This window comes from Amblyomma americanum, chromosome 1, assembly GCF_052857255.1.
Source record: "Amblyomma americanum isolate KBUSLIRL-KWMA chromosome 1, ASM5285725v1, whole genome shotgun sequence".
NCBI lineage: Eukaryota > Metazoa > Arthropoda > Arachnida > Ixodida > Ixodidae > Amblyomma > Amblyomma americanum.
This window is the reverse complement of record NC_135497.1, coordinates 334,013,093-334,028,101: the sequence shown is the minus strand read 5'-3', so window position 1 is coordinate 334,028,101 and position 15,009 is coordinate 334,013,093. Positions and strand designations below refer to the sequence as shown.

Sequence of the window (15,009 nt, the reverse complement as noted above, 5' to 3'; positions counted from 1 at the left end):
AGGGTTTTCCGCAACATGAGGTACGGACTGAATGTCAGAAACAGAGACTCCGTATGACGACTGTCACATTCTTGGTAACGGAAAGTTACGCCATGCTATGCACGAGACCGAAATCGTTTTTTCACAACGAATGCTTATGTTTTGTTCTTATTGGATTTTCCGCAATGTGTATGCATACGTCCTCCGTTCACTCGGAAGTCATTTCATCTAGAGCGGAAATTATCTGTATTGCAATTATGTACTTTCTGTAGTACATGAACATGCGTCTGCGTATAGCTTCTGCCCGCAATGTTCACTGCAGATATAGCCGTCCAGGTGCCGAAGAAATAAGTAGTATGTACAAGGCTTTCCTTTACGCATATTATGTATTGCATACGTACAAAGAATGCAGCTTAGAATGAAAGAGTGGTAAGTGTTTGGGTGAGTACAAGTACATACTTTTTATTTTCATGGCAAACTACACACATTGTACATCTGCACATTGCTGTCGGATCCATCTGAAAAGCATAAAAAAAATCCTCATTTAGTGGTCACACAACACCAAATATAAATTTCACAAATACATTTCAACCATCCGCTATTGAACAATCGGCTTTCGTAGAAGCTTTCAAAAGCCATTCACCGAGAACCAACCCGTTATAATTTATTGCCCAAAATTTATTTCTCATAACAGTAAACAGTAAAAACCACAGGTCCAGAAAGAAGCAGACAAAATGCGCTTTCCCGGGCGGCACTGTGCGCATGAAAGTCTTTACAGTTGCTTATCATTTTGTGCAAATAGAAAGTAGCTCAGGATGGGGACCAGATGCAATTCAATGCAGGTGCCTTTCTGTACATAGTACTAAATGCACAACTTAGCGAGCAAGGAACATTGGTAACATCTGAAAAAGGTGGGAGACGCTTGCCGAATTTATCGTCCATCCAATTTGTTATAGGCAAGACAAGACGAAGCGAAAGTCCCGCACTCAGTTTATATCCAGTTCCCGGGCCTGCCCGTTGCGGCAGATTATGACGCTTTTTATTATGACACAAACTTGGAATACGGCCCCAGGAAACACACTTCCCCGAAACCGCATGTTTTCACTCATAGCTTCCATTATCTCAGCATGTGCAAGAAAATGTACTAATATCTGGTGTCAGTGAAAATGCAGTCACACGTACCGGAAGCAGCTCACTAAGGCATTCCAATATCTCTGCAGTGTGCCTCACAAGGAACGGATGCTCAAGTTTCAAAAAAGGGCTCTTGGCAGAAATTTAACCAAAGGCCGTTGCCATGTGAACCTTTTCAAAATGATGACCCAGAAAGACGAAGTGTCCTCATGTGTCTGATGCAAAAGAAGGATGAAGGCATGAGTCTTTGTGCTTTTTGAACAGCTGTGATAAGTTTTTTACTGGTACTGCTTGGTGCAGCTTGTCTCCTTCTTGACATTTTGTAAAATAATTATATATCTGCAAAAGATCTCGCTAGCAAACATTTTGGCACTAATGGAGAAGCAAAAAGACCCATGTCCTAGGCCTTTTTTTTGTGACACTAAAGGAAGGCTTGCCTTTTAGAGTCATTGATTACGAAGAGGTCCATGTGGCAACAAACTTTGAGAGAATTCCTTCAAGGGCTCTTTGTTCTCATGAGGTGCCCTGTAGATATATCACAACACCTCAGTGAGCTGCTACCAGCCCTGTGAGTTCACTGTCACTTGACATCAAGGGTATGTACTTTTCCTCGCCACATGCAGCAATGATGTATATGTCAAGAGAAAGCATAAAAGATTTCTAAGTGCAATTCCAGATTGCTTGCGGAGGAAAGCACAAGAGTGGCCATGCTCAGCTGTTACCTTTGCTTCTTGCTCGAGTTCTACAGCGAGTACTACGTAATGACAGGTGTCTGCATCAACTCATATTTAACACCCGTCCTGTGCGACCTCCATCTTGCACTACATGACAGGCAACTTTATAACACCCTTCATGCAAAGAGTGTCATCAGGGTCGGTGTGTTCTGTCACTTTCCTGGTCCTGTGGTTTGTGCTGTGTTTTCTACTCTTAAATTATTTACTGCCTTCATTCTCCACTCCATGAAGCCTGAATGTGCTACACTGGGCTGCTCCACGCGTCGTGGAGCAGCCCAGTGGCCATTTTTTTTTCATACGTCGGAGGCACTCAGCTCGAAAGCCATGCTTACTATATTCAGCAGACAAGGGTACATGTGAGACACATCATTAATAACTAATTCTCACAGTGGTATCTGGTGCAAGAATATCTAAATACTACTCAATTTTTGCATAAGTTTTCAGATACACTCTTAGATTAAAAACATAATTTGGCTACATTAGAAGAAGCACAGCACCAAGGTACTCACCAGTTACCTGAAGCACTGTACGCAAGTTCTCGTGCCATCATGAATACATCACACTGTCCACGTCTTCATAATGCCATGTCACTCCAGCACTTCAGTAGCAAAATTTTCCTTTAAAAAAAAGTAGTTTTGTTTATGTTAGACTGGTCATATTTAATTTTACTATATACTATGTACTTCTCATTGTACTGCCCCAGACTAAAAAATACCAATGATCACGCTTTGAATTATGTCATATGTGATCACCAAATTATGTGATCACCAATATGTTCTTAGAAATTCTGATTGAAATAAATCTGACAAAATATTTCAGAAAATGTGGCACAAGGAAGAAGGACGCTAGCTAGATAACCTGGACGAATGTTTTCAGTTGCATGCAGCCACCGGCACCATTGCACACAAAATGTACAATAAAGTGGGTTTTACCTTTCCGAATAGAATTTAATGCTGCAAACATTTAAGCAAAAAAATTTCAACCTTCCATTCCGCATAAAGGGAAGAAAATTCCTCTCGTTTTCTCACAAGCCTCTGCAAGTACACAATTCAGTGAATCTACTCTACAAGTACTTGAATCTATCAGCACGAGACAGGGACGAGAAAAGAAACAAAACAGGCACTGACTCGCAACTGAAGTTTATTGAAGTGAACAGAGAGTATACAGAAAAGCCACACGCCACAAACTACACAATTACACATAAGCTACATCACAACATAAGTAAAAGTTTGCCCTTAACATTCCTCTCATCTAGACAGTCCAACCCGCTGCATGTTAATGCTATCGGGTTAATGCACACTCACACATTCGTCACCGAGTCATAAGATGTGTCTAGCCTCGATAATTTTCTGGTTAATCTGCTGTGAACGTAGTGCCAAAATGCGTGTTGCCGAAAGGAATGGCTAGCAGCCTTCACATCCCTTGTAATATGCAGATAAGTTACAACCCCTACCAATATCCAAATACCTCTCATGCTCCTGTAGTCTTACATTGATACACATTCCAGTTTCACCAACATAAACCCAACCACATGATAATGGTATGCAATGCATGCAATGGTTGCAAGGCACATATATGTTGCCACGTTTCACTCGACACATGTGCTTTTCCCTAACGAAATTCACAAAGTTATTAACAATTTTACAGATTGTAGACAACTTATTAGGGGCCGAACACACCATTTTTACGTCATACCTTCTGGCCACAGTTTTCAAATTTTGCAACAATTTATGTATGTACAGTAACACAGTCAGTCTTTTTGCATCTCACTGGCTGGCCCCAGCCTGATCATGCCAGTCCCTGCGAAGGGGTTTCAGCTTTTAACATGCTAAAGGGAAGAATGGCACAGCATCAAGTAACGAGGAAAGCAGGACAGCACACCCACACACAAGTGCCAACCCTGGAGCAGATACAAAATCCAAGAGCGCGTGCTTGACATTCAGCGTTGACAGTCAAGGAAACGAGGAAACACGGATTTGAACGCTAAAGATTGAACGAGCCCGATCCTTGGCTGCCAACGCTGAATGTCAAGTACACGCTCTTAGATTCTGCATCCGCTCCAAAGATGGCACTTGTGCGTGGGTGTGCTCTCCTGTTGTCCTCGTTACTTGATGCTGCGCCATTCTTATCTTTAGCATGTCAGACCAAATTGCCCAATCTTATATGCTCAGCTTTAACAATTTATCGCACTTTTCTGCAATAGCATGGTTGGGAAATCATGCTTTCATTAGCCTTAAAATCTTCTTTTGGAAACCAGTTGTCACGCTGTAAAAGCATGGCTTCACCAATACCGAGCCTAGACTTGACGACGCAATGCTATCTTTCACTAGCTTAGAATCCTTCGACCAACAGTCAAGTAGCTGCTTAACACTCCTGGGTGAATATCGCTAGCACACATGGCGTGTGCAGAACATCAAGGTAAGGTTCAGAAACCGCAGCTCTTTTTGTTGGGGCATTTTCTCCAAGGTAAACTTAAGACAAAGGCCTTGCTCCTTAAACAAGTTCACAATATGTACAGGTCCCAACCTATCACAACCTTTGTAAAAGACCAGAAAATCATAGACGTAGCGAAAGATTTCCCCCAGCCCATGCAATTTCTTGGCAATCATTCCTTCCACCCTGCTTAAGAGAATATTGCTTAGCACAGGGGCAACCTTCGAATCGATACATTTAGTAGACTTTTGAACATATGCCGCACTGCCATACTCCATAAACATGCTCTTCACTTCAAATAAAAGGAGGCAAGTGCCAAAAAAGACTTATGTTACACACCCGTTCCTAAACACGAGCTCATCGTTGTGCTCCGATATACACATTCATAAGCTTTTCACAAGATTTTCATACGAGATAGAATAAAATAGTTCTACATCGACACTAATCACAAGACAATCCGCTGGATTGTCATTCTTAAGATACTCAACCACACTGCGAATTGAGTACAAGAAATGGATCTTCAAGATGCGAAGTAGATGGATGCTTTTGCAAATAACCAGAGATAATTTTGCCTGAATCCTTTTCTGAAATTTATCTGAAGAGCATGTTATTGAATAGCATTTATTTGAAGAGCATGTTTGTAGAGTAGCGCAGTGCGGTATGTGTTCTAAAGTCTCGAATATGTAGTGGTTCAAAGGTTGGCCTTGTGCTAAGCAATATTTTCTTGAGTAGGGTGGATAGAATTATCCAGAATGTGCATGGGCTGGGGGAAAAATCTTTTTCTATGTCGATGATTTTCTGGTCTTTTATAAAGGTTGTGATAGTTCGGGACCTGTACATCTTCTCAAGTTGTTTAAGGAGCAAGGCCTTTATCTCAGGTTTACCTTGGAGCAAATGACCCAAGAAAAAGAGCTGTGGTTTCTGGACCTTACCTTGATGTTCAGCACACTTCATGTGTGCTGGCAAGTGTTAAGCTGCTACCTGGCTACATGTCCACCATTCCAAGCCAGTGAAAGATAGCATTGCACTTTCTAGCGCGGGCTCAGAATTGATGAAATTATGCTTTCACAGCATGACTAGTTTCCAAGAGCAGATTTTAAGGTTAACGAACGCAGGATTTCCAAACCTTGTTACTGCAAGAGCATATAAATTGTTAAAGAAGCTGAGACAGTTTTGCGGTGACCGGCACAATCAGGCTGGGGCCAGCCAGTGAGATGCCAAAAGACCAGTTGTGTTACCGTATGTACATAAATTGTCGCACAATTTGAAAAATGTGGCCAGAAGGTATGATGTAAAAGTGGCTTTCTCGGCCCCTAATACGTTGTCTAAAGCATGTAAAATTTTATGAATAATTCTGTGAATGTGGCTCGAGAAAAGTACACATGTAGAGTGAAATGTATATGTACCTTGTAAAATGAATGTGGTATCAAATATTATCTTGTAGTCTGGTTTACGTAGGTGCAACTGGAAGGTGTATGAATGTAAGACTACAGGAACACAAGAGGGTAGGGGATTGGCTAGGTGGTTGGGGTAACTCTGCTGTACACTGCACGGGATGTGAAGTCTGCTACCCTTTCCTTTTGGCAACACGCATTTTGGCAGTAAATTCAGAGAGAGTAAATGGGAGATTATCGAGGCTAGACACATCTTATGACTCCGTGAAGAATGTGTGTTTTGTCTATCGTGTTAACACACAATGAGTTGGACTACCTCGATCAGGGAAATGTTGAGGGCGATTTTTGACTCATGTTGTCCTGTATGCTTATCTGTAACTACATGGTTTATGGTATTGCTTGGCTTTTTATATATTCCCTGTTCACGCCAATAAACTTTAGTCGCGAGTCAGCACCTGTCTTGTCTCCTTTCTCATCCCTGTCTTTCACGCTGGTGGATTCACCGCAATGGCTCACCTCTGCAGAAATCCAAGGCATGACATTTTCCTCTTCACACTCGTGGTTCAGCGCATAATACGGCAAAGGCTTTTCAATTCCAAGGAAAGTTCATGGCTCCATTGAACACTGCCTCCTGCTTACAAGACACAGCGCAGCAATCATTGTAGATTCTACCTGTGACACAAAGACCAAAGTTTTAGTTTGAGTTGACTAAACTAGGAAAGCAGCACAATATATCTATAGCCAAATAACTGAACTGAAAGAAATAGAGGGTAGTGTAATAGTGAACACACTGATATATTGCAAGTGAGATATATGCATAATATATTGCAATATCCAACACTGCTACCACTGCCTTAGCCAACTACTTCATAAATAACAATAAATGCAGTATCACAAAAATACTGATAACGTACTATTAGTGCTAATAGTAGCAGTGCAGGTTCCATGAACAAAAAGGGCCCAGTGCTGACTGTCGTTCCCACAGCAGCCTTGTGACCAATGGCCGGTGTATAGGAAAGAGGAGGAATGACTGAAAAGAGAAAGAGCCAGGGGGAAGGAAAATAGGTATAGAAGGGCTTAGGATATCATAGGCAAATAAGGTTGTTTAGACAGTGAGCACAAAATAAACATTACCACACAAGTAAAGACATACAAGACCAAACATATATATCATTGTGCAGAGTGGCAAACTTGATGCCATTTAGCCCAAAATGTTTTCAATAAAGTGATTATAATTATTAATAGAACAACTGACCAAGTGAAACCATAACAGGGATGAACAAGGAAGTTGTTAATATTCTGGCAGAAATTAAAAGAAGAAAATGGATCTGGCCAGGGCATACAATGCAGAGAATGAATCGCCAATGGTATCTTAGGGCAACAGAATGAATTTGATGGATTTTAATGGCACAAGGGCATCTGTGGCCAAAGAGTGCCTTAGCACAAGTTAATTTCGTCTACTCAAGGTGAAATCAGAGACCAATTTCCCAAGCGTTTCATTCCAGATAAGCTGAGCACCACACCAGGAAACAGCTTGTGCATTGTATCGCAACAAAATGAATTTCACCCTAAGGAAAATACAGCAGGAGATAGCTGATTATAAGCTCACTAGATAAGATTAGGTGATTTCTGATAGTGTGGCATGTAGCTGGTGCAAGACACAGATAATTAAACTGGAAAAGGCCATTGTCCTGAGGTGAATGTAAACTAAGCAATGAGGATAATGAAATTCGCTACACTAGAGCTGTTAAGAATCAGCTCAAGTTCCATGCTTCAAGATGATGCAAGTTCGCTCAGTGAAAAAAAATCATAAGTTCACCCAAGAATTGGTATCTTGGCGGTATCAGGCTGCAGGTGCAGATGAATTAATCCTGCCTCAAAGAAGAGCTACATAGAGCACAAAACATTTTAGGCCAGTCCTACACTGACAGCTGTTAATAACTATTCTAAAACTGTTTTTCATTGCACAAACAATAATACCGAGTTTGTGTTGGTCATGTGATTATGTTACTGAGGCTCTCCTAAAAATTCTAGCCAGAGCTAAAATACAAGCTATCTCAACTAAGTTTTTATATCAACAATGAGAACATAAACACATGCAGATTATTCAAGTAGAAGTTTTATTCTTCATAACGTGCCCTACAAATTTTAAATTATACTGAAAAGTAATAGAGTGGAGTGCTTGTGCCAAAAATACTAAACCTCAACAACAAAGAGAACACAAGATAAAGGCAACAACATATTGCCTAAAATTTAAATGTTTGACAGAACAAATATGAAAAGAAAACCTCTCCACAACTGGAACAAAACAGCGCGATACCGAGCACACATTTGAAAATTGTTTCATCCAAATCCCCAGTCTGGTGCTCCAGCACTCTTCAGCCAGCATGTCATGAAATGTACCATAGTTCTGGTAGCTGTAAAGAGTATACAGCTGATCCGGCATTTTGATATGTGAACAGTAACCCTCAATGACCACCAGGCTGAATACTTTCAACAGGCTGTTCTAGTAACAAGACTGCAGTGAAACTCTTAGCAAGTTATGCTGGCGTAATAATGCAAACCGTTAATCTGAGAGTTCGCTACCACGCAACTCTGTAGTAACTCCTAAAGTGTTGCAATCGAATGAAAAAAAGGACTGCCTATTAAATAAACAAAAGTCAAGAGGCTGCAATGCAAGGCCACGACAGAAGTGCTGCAATACAGCAATAGCGATACAATGTACACTTTAAGCAACACAATGAAACATGATCATTTATCCTTAATTATCAGAATTTAAATATTAGTTTTCCTTGCTCTCTTGCAAAATTAAGTTTAGATCGTGAAAGCGCTCAAAAAGACAAGTATACAGAAAGAGATTTCCACACAGTGCGCTTACTTCCAGCGTCTTTTTGAGCACATCCACTATCTAAACATGGTAACCCAACTAGTCTAAACGCTGTCCTTATTCCAAAATTAAGCCTTTCACCATAACTAATCCAAAACTTTTTTCATGATATGTTTTCTCTGAGAATAAACACTGTTTGAAGATTTTGCAATAGTACTTGTCTTTTCGATTCTACGAATGTATCATGCAAGTGTTCAATGAAATGACCATCTGCCTATCTTGATCATTGCTCAAAATCAGGGTATAATGCACCATGAAGGGCAGGCTCTGCTTGATTTTTATGTTTTCCTAACGAAGCATGTACGTGCAACCCTTCTGCTGGCTTGTATGCAGCAGGTTTGTCTAGCTAGGTGAACTGTGGTTTTGCTATAAAGATGAAATGGTACTTTGGAAGTGAATGGCTTTCTAAAATGCATTTAACATACATACCGGGGCTTTAACAGCACCTGGTGTAAGCAACATCAGTGGGGGGACCGCAGGAGTGGCCTAGTGGTCCGAGCATCTGCCTCGCAAGCAGGAGGTGCGGAGTTCGATCCCCAGTGCCACCGGGTAACCAGCGGTGATACAATGGGTCGTTTCAATGGCCAGTTTAAAACTTGAAATAACCATGCTGCAATATATACAAAAAATGATTTGTGTGCTCTCTCTTACATGACATAGTTAATCATATCATAGTGTTGGTAGTACACAAAATGCATGTGTGGAACATATACATGCACTGTTTTTGTTCACATCTTACCTGCTATGTGCTGTTATGGCATGTTATGTGCTGGGAAAGCAACAGTTGTGAGCAATGTTGTGTTGCTGCCTTTCTTCTGGTGGAATTTGAATCATGTGATGTGCAGCTGAAAGAAATTGTTTCATACATAAGTATATTTCATGTAACACAACAAAAAGTGCACAGCCCCATCATGAGTTGTGGTTTAAACTAACAGCGAGCTTTTTCTACTCTATTTATCATATGATGCAAGTCAGTGATGCTGGAGGCACAAAACTAAATACTGTGAGGTAACAAGAGCTAATATGGACAATCATGCCTTTAAGAGATATTGTCAATATATATTTTCCTGAATGAACTAAAGTTATCCTTAGAAGCATTCAGAGGAAGATAATTTTGCTAAATGCCTTTTGCCAGAATAGGCCTTTTATGAACCAGTTGCAAATGAAAAGAATAACTTTAAGACCATGCTATGCATGCTCTAACGCCAAAGTAGTTGCATACAAGCAGTATACTATGCCCCTAGTTTTATGGTGGGCCTGTACTGCACAATTTTCATGCAAGGTAGTGGAAAGTACGTGCCATGAAACAGACCTCTGCTTGCTGAAACTGGCAAATAAGTACTGGGGTTTTAAGGCAGGAAAGAAGTTACATAGTTCCTTCTGCAGGTTTTAAACTTCAAGTTAGTTATTTGAAAAATATCAATCCCTGAACTGCAATGATTGAAGTTTTTAGCAAATAACATTTCCATTGTAACAGTGGAAACGCTCTTTTATTTGAGGAACGACTTTTCAAAAGCCTGCGTTTCATGGTGGCTGTCAAGTAGCCCTGATAAAGAGAAACCAGTCACGACACACAACCAAGCCCCCGTAGCACATTTTCAACTATACCCTCATGATATAGCTTTAAAGTAAGTGTTAAGCAATACAAATACAAATCCCTTGATTTCCTTCATGATTTATCACTGGTGTATACATACAAAGATAACCGTACAAGATGTGGAGTGCATGGTACAGAAAGAGTAGGCAGATGGTTTCTTGACACTCAAAAAGTGAACAGGGAAGGAAAAATCTCAGGGTGCTTGCCGTTTCGACAAGACAACTTGTTTTCGTCTGGGGTCAACATATACAGAGGAAACTTAGAATCAAGTACAGGGTTGTCCACTCTTAGTGCGAACACGCGAGCACATGGCTGTGCTCTTTGGGCCACTGTGTCTGACATTGCCACACATCGAAGTGTAACATGACACGAAGCACCATATCCAGGTGCATCTCCTCTTGCGCCATTTTGCAGCGATGAGTGGCTGCGCCGCACACAGTGGACCTCTAAAGAGTGCGGCCATGCGCTCACATGTTTGCACTAAATGTGGCCAGCTCTGTACATTCCGGAATTGGCATAATTATTTGAAAAGGCCTTGCACATGGTCAGAGGTTTCCCAACCCATAAATTCCCCCTCCTTTCCTGCTTTCTTTAATTTATCGTTATACTTTAACCTTACGCCCTGCACCTCCTGATATCACTTCTCGGAACCTTGGCTGCCATACTCCTCCCCCTCCCCCTTCTTTTTGCCTTTTCTCCGAACCTGCCCTCTTTTTCTCTTTTTCCTTCAAATTATTTTGCCCCCCACCCTGGTATTTTATTCTGCCATGCTGCTTAATTCCTTTATCCTAGTTTTTCAGGAAAAGGCAGCCAGCCATACCAAGCCACCTGTTGTGGCTGAACATAAAGCCATTCAAGCCCACTATCCACACTCCATACCCCGAGATTCGTTTCTACTGAATTGGGCTTTTTTGTTTTCACAGTTTTGCAGGTCAACCGGTTAATCTTCTTTAGCAGCTATCATGCCTGGTCAAGGTTCACGCTCCCCATCGTAACGCCCTTCCCATATCGCACCCTCGTCCCACACAACAGGCCTTTCGCCTCGAAGTGAAAACCTTATTTAAACCCCACCAATGATGAACACTTTGCCAGACAAAGACAAGTCCTCTTGTCGAAACGTCGGCAAGCACCCTGAGGCTTTTCCCTTCCTTATTCAGTTTGTGAGATACCAGGGACAGGTGTTCAAGCAGCCATACCACACTAATACCCCTGTCACACGGGCACCGCAAAGGCCTTTGAGAATCATATCCAAAGGCGTAAGGAGTGCAGCTACCCGGTACAAATGTTGCGCCTTTGTCGCTAAGGGCCTTGGAGGCGAAGGCGCTCAACCGAGACCTTCGGAGCCCGAAGACGCGGCATTCGAGAAGCTGTGATCGCAGTACCATCCAAAGTCAAAAAGTAAAAGCAATAAAAAAATAGATAAGCTAATAATGTTTGAAAACATTTTTTTCAAATACGAAAGGTGTGTCTGGCTTTGGTTTTTGTACGGGTGTTTATGTTTTATGTTCAAATTTCAAGACAGTAAAACTGTTGCGGCAACACCCAGCGCCCATGGTGGCCAAGGCAATACACGTACAAAACCTGCTCCTGCTGATGAGAGTAGCTGTTGCAGTACTTTTAGGGAAGAAATCAGAATAAAAAAATTGTCAAAGCTCAACGAATGAACAGAATACATACACCACTTTAATTTTAGAACACTCACTTCAGCCACCTCGAGTATAGCAGCGGGTGCTAAGCCTGAACGACTTTCACCTTTGGGCTGCACCGTGTAGCTGCATCGCTGCTCCTTTAAGCTTTCGCTCCTTTGGTGAAAAATGGTGCCTTTGCTGGAAAGGCCTTCGAGGAATGCCATGTGACAGGGGTATAAAGCACATTTTTTACTGACACGAAAGACTCAGTGCCTTTAGTTCTGACAACATTCTGAATCTTGCTTTGGTGGCTTAGCATATCAAAATACTGGACATGACAAAATCAGCTAATTAGTGAGGGCTATTATTTGCTATAGGTAAAATTATAACATTCTCCTAAAATAATGAAAAGAAACCACCAGCACTGACATCAATGTACAATTTGGCTGTAACATACTGACATGACAATATAGTTACACGTAAATTCCGTTTTTGCACTTCAAAACTGCATGCATTATTTCTAGAAAGTGCGAGAACAGAAGCTCATACATAGTGCCAAAGAAAAGAGTGCATAATAGTACCACTTATGAGGTGTTTATCGGCAACTGCAATGAGCAAGGCTATGTTAATGGCAATCCAGAGTTATTATGTGTCTTACGAGCGCATGCACTTGGGAGGTGATAGCAGCTGTGGACGCAGCTGTCCATCGCAGTTTTGAGTCTGTCGAGATAACACATGGGGTAAGGTATTCCCTGTTTTGCTGCCGAAGGCAAAACCGTCAGCGAGTGGAGTTGCCTTGCTATTCACTGTCAATATCTACTGCTCAAAGTAAAGGAAACTAGGGCATAAAACATACAGCATTTCATATTATGCTTTGGCCAAATGCAGTGAGAATGAAACAGACTAGAGACTTGTCTTATGATGTTTGCACTCTTTACTTTGCACCAGAGAAAAATAAATTTATGTACAGTTGACCTACTGCTTGCCACAGTCCTAGAAGAAATGAATCCAGGTCTCAGAAATTCTACCGAGAGAATACTGATGCTGCATGTGCATTGCTCTGAACTGTTCTGAAATATGCAGAAGTTACCAATTTTTTTACTACCTGATTACATACTGTAATCTTTGCAAGGAATATGAGGTTAACGGACTGGGAAAAAATGTCAGGAATGGTACCTTTGGTACTGGGCACTTGGACAAACGAATGACCCACTGGGCGTCCCCAGGAGCTCTGCTACCAGGCACCCCTAGCAACAGTAGTCAATTTTCCAGATCCAAAGGAGCCATGCGAATGATTGCCGAAAAGCCAAGTTTAAGGACAGCAGATGCATGAACACAAAACAGTTTTCCAACTTTGTTTCAGTGTGATAAATGGTTTCAAATCTCTAGACTATATCTGGTAGTACACAAATTATCAGAACACCATCTCCCGCTCAGAATCGTCTCAAAACACATTCGACACGCAATACCAACATGGACAGTTCGTGCTTAATTGAATCCAAACGTTTACGCTGATCGACCAATATTGCTCTAAATAGAGACAGAAAGCGCATGCACGTTGTACTGATGTTATCGTGAACATAACGTGTGACGAGACGCAGGGTTACAAAACAAACAAAAAACCGCTTTCAAAATTTGAGAACAAAAGGCTCACCTTCTCACAAGTTCGCCAAACCGGAGACGTTGCCGAGTGGCTGCCGCCAAAGTCACTCGCAATGCACAGAAACAATAAAAATGCAGTGCCACTGACTTTCCTTGAGCAATTCCAGTCGATTGAACTTCCAACTGTTCGCACCGACTACCTCTGCAAGCATGTCTAAAAGTTAGCGGCGCAGGCCACGCCATTTGCAATTTACGGAGCTACACGGGAAATTCATAGCGCCATTCGCGTATTCGCGCTCAAGCTCACGTCGCTGATGTTGCAAAGGCGCACAACGGCAGAAACATATAAGATGTATTTAATTTTAGGTAGCATTTTTAGCTGACAACCTGAATCATTTCATATATTGTTTTTTCTTTTCGTTGCATGAACGTTATTACCACCAGCGGCAGCGCAGCTTGGCCATAGCTAGCCATGGCGAAGTCGATGCGCTAGCCGAGCCCGCAGTCGGAAACATGTGCGCAGTTAGCGCAGTGTGGAGTTGAATGAACAGGCGCTATGGAATGGGTTTTTGTTCTTCCGTGTTCGCTGCGTGCGTCCTGCGCGTTGTGTGTCTTTAGTATGTGTGTGTGTATGTGTGTGGCCGGAACGCTGCATTGGAGTGTACATACAACAGCTCGCTGTCCCGTGCGGCATCGGTGCGTAGTAAAACGATCATGCAGAATATGCGTTACAATGCCAGTGGCCCTGCACGAAAGAGGAGACTTGAAGCCGACGGAAAAGCTGCTCTCCCTCGTGGGACTGCAAGAATCTGGCGAGTAACAGTCGACGCGCGTTTCGGTGGATGATTCCGTTTACCACGCCAAAAAATTCAGCACTGGCCAACAGCAATGATGAACTGCTGCTGCATCATCACCTGTGTGATGTTTGTGACAAGCTTGTTGGATGTGAACGTGGCCATGAATGGTATTCGCCGAGCAGTGGCCCTCAGGGCGTGGCACCAGTGGATACCTGAAGACGATTACTGTTTGCCCGCGCCTCGCATTCAACCGAATGCTTTGGCGTTAATTATTTATATCTGAATTTCACACGTAGTTGGACTCGCAAATATTACAGCGTACAAACGTACCGTCGGAAGAGCACCCTTTTTCATTTTTTTTAGGGAGGGGGTGGGGGAATTACCGTCTGCTCAAATTTAATGTCACTAATATTTTGAGCTTATTTTCTAAACAGGTGCCGTGGTGGCACTGTAAGCAATGCATTTACTGGGCAGAAGTTTATTTTATGTTGTGTTGGCACAAGGTTAATTATTGTCATTGTATGTGGTGCCATGTTCAAACCAAACACATAATTGTACTCTCTTTGAAGAATGTCTAATGAGGTAATAAATTACTGAGCAGCGAGTATGCACTGTGGTAAATGCGACGAACGTTACTGAATTACTTCACACTTGTCATGTTCTGTTGTCGTTAGTGATTACGTATGCCTTGGTGTCTGCTGCTTTCCAGTGTAGGGGTCGAGAGGCATGTCGAGCTCCACTTAGCAGCTTTTTTTCCTTCCACTCTCTACTGGCCAACGTGGTAAAATAAACTCAACATAATGCGTGATTGCTCAGACCTAGATTAG

The 15,009-nt window shown here is 42.0% G+C and overlaps 1 long non-coding RNA gene across 1 annotated transcript; it reads right to left on the bottom strand.

The window, feature by feature from the left end:
- Nucleotides 1-2,403: 2,403 nt before the first annotated feature.
- On the bottom strand, nt 2,404-9,399 carry LOC144099420 (uncharacterized). The gene is made up of 5 exons (XR_013307400.1): nt 9,298-9,399; nt 8,988-9,168; nt 6,586-6,701; nt 6,188-6,343; nt 2,404-2,461 (listed from the first exon to the last, which is right to left on the bottom strand). It is a non-coding gene; the product is annotated as an uncharacterized LOC144099420 (long non-coding RNA).
- Nucleotides 9,400-15,009: the final 5,610 nt, after the last annotated feature.